The sequence below is a fragment of the Bison bison genome, unplaced genomic scaffold (assembly GCF_000754665.1).
Source record: "Bison bison bison isolate TAMUID 2011002044 unplaced genomic scaffold, Bison_UMD1.0 scf7180017864240, whole genome shotgun sequence".
In the NCBI taxonomy this organism is placed as follows: domain Eukaryota; kingdom Metazoa; phylum Chordata; class Mammalia; order Artiodactyla; family Bovidae; genus Bison; species Bison bison.
The window spans coordinates 115548-118016 of record NW_011494812.1 but is presented as its reverse complement, the minus strand read 5'-3'; the positions used below and the strand labels follow the sequence as shown (position 1 = coordinate 118016).

At 38.7% G+C, this 2469-nt stretch overlaps 1 pseudogene; it reads left to right on the top strand.

The window, feature by feature from the left end:
• Positions 1-1365: 1365 nt before the first annotated feature.
• LOC104993583 lies at positions 1366-1892 on the top strand (annotated as a pseudogene).
• The last annotated feature ends 577 nt before the right edge of the window (positions 1893-2469 follow it).

Genomic DNA, 2469 nt, shown 5'->3' with positions numbered 1-2469 from the left:
AGCACATGGAGAAGGCAATGGCACCCCACTCCAGTACTCTTGCCTAGAAAATCCCATGGATGGAGGAGCCTGGTAAGCTGCAGACCATGGGGTCTCGAAGAGTCGGACGCGACTGAGAGACTTCACTTTCACTTTTCCCTTTCATGCATTGGAGAAGGAAATGGCAACCCACTCCAATGTTCTTGGCTGGAGAATCCCAGGGAGGAGGAAACCTGGTGGGCCGCCATCTATGGGGTTGCACAGAGTCGGACACGACTGAAGCGACTTAGCAGGTAAGCACAGAGAGCATTATGCTAAATCAGCCAGACAAAAACAAGACAAATACTGAATGGTGTCACTCATACGTGGAATATTTTTTTTTTAAGTCAAGTTCATAGCAAAAGTTATTAGCAACAGAGTATAAAATGGTGGTTACCAGTAACTACGGGATGGAGGAATGAGAAGTTGGTAAAAGGATACAACCTTTGAATTATAAGATAAATAAAGTCTAAGGATCTAAGGCAGTGTATGGTGACTTGAGTTGAAATACTGTATTGCGTAATTGAAATTTGCTAAGATAGTAGAACTTAGCTCTCTTACATAAAAAGATCAAAATGTGAGGTGATGTATGTGTTAATCAACTCAGTTGTGGGAAGACTTTCACAATATGTATGTACATCAAATCATCATGTTTTACACTTTAAATATATTATAATTTTGTTAAGCAAAGCTCAATGAACCTGAGAAAAGTTATTTGGATCTGTATAAAATTCTACATCTAAAAATTAGGAAGTACATGAGCTCCTCAAGCATATAAGAATCAAATATATAAATGGCTATGTTCTAAGACATAAAGTCCCAATACTTTTCAATGAACAGGTAGCTTATAAACTCTGTTCACATTCTCTGACCATAGCATCACTAACCTAAAGTTAATAACAAAAAAGTAAGTGCTTAAATTTCCATATACTTGGTTTACAAACCTACTTCTGGGGAATTTATTAGTCAAAAGAGAAAATATGCTGAAAAAAAAGTTTAAGACCAAAGAACAATAAAAATATTACACATCAAAACCTGTGAGATGTACAGTTTTACTGTCTGGGTTCTGAAGGTAGATTCTATGTAAATTAGATTAATATTTTTCTTTTGTTGCTCAAATCTTTTATCCCTATGCTGATTTTTTCGGCTTCTGTACTTACTAATAATTGTGAGAGTTGTATTAAACCTCTGTAGACAATTTTAGAAATCTGTACACTGTTTGTATTGGAACAAGGAAATACTGAAATTTTGTGAGCTAGATGACCTGTTTAAGACATTGCCAATTGCCTGGGCATGCTTTGGTTGTGGTAACAGGAACCTGCAGGTTTGCAGGTCCTGGACAGGAGGATGAGTGGGGGTCAGCCATGAGAACCCAGCTTGAATGAAATTTCCTGAAAAAAATGAGTGACTATATGTAACGGTCTGAATTTTGGATGGCAATGGCCTTCTTATTGTCAGCACGGAAAAGCAAAGATCCGAATTCCCAAGTCAGAGCCTGAATCCCAAAGGCAGAAAACAAGACAGTATGGATTAGTTGCAATAGCAATGACCTGCTACCTTGGAGAGTAATCTGGGTACCAAATATCTTTACATGTGCCATTATGAGCTGAATGTCATCACAAACAAAAATTTGGCTGATATGAAAGTGTGTGTGTTGCCTTGTTCCCATGTAATGAATGCATAGGCTTGTCATCCAGGCCAATATAAAAGAAGCTATTTCCATGTCTGATAAATACCATGATAGTGATAAGACAACAGCCGTCAGGCTCATATTTAATATGGCTAGGTTCACATTCAGGAAATTCAAACTGAAGAACAACAAGAGTGTTACTGACTTTTCAATTAACAACAGAAGGAGCCAGAAATTTCTGTAAGCCACATCTCATAAAATCTCCAGGAAACTGGGATTACTCTCTGCTAAGAAACTCCTAATGCCTTTCTTCTTGAATTTACACATAACTTTTTAACAGTCAGTACAATTACCCCATGCCCAAGGTAAGAGAAAACCAAGTAAGACGGTAGGTGTTGCAAGAGGGCATCCTAGGGCAAACACACTGAAACCATACTCACAGAAAACTAGTCAATCTAATCACACTAGGACCACAGCCTTGTCTAACTCAATGAAACTAAGCCATGCCTGTGGGGCAACCCAATACGGGCAGGTCATGGTGGAGAAACCTGACAGAATGTGGTTCATTGGAGAAGGGAATAACAAACCACTTCAGTATTCTTGCCTTGAAAACCCCATGAACAGTATGAAAAGGCAAAATGATAGGATACTGAAAGAGTAACTCCTCAGGTAATGAGGTGCCCAATATGCTATTGGAGATCAGTGGAGAAATAACTCCAGAAACAATGAAGTGATGGACTCAAAGCAAAAAGAATACCCAGCTGTGGATGTGACTGGTGATAGAAGCAAGGTCCGATGCTGTAAAGAGCAATATTGCATAG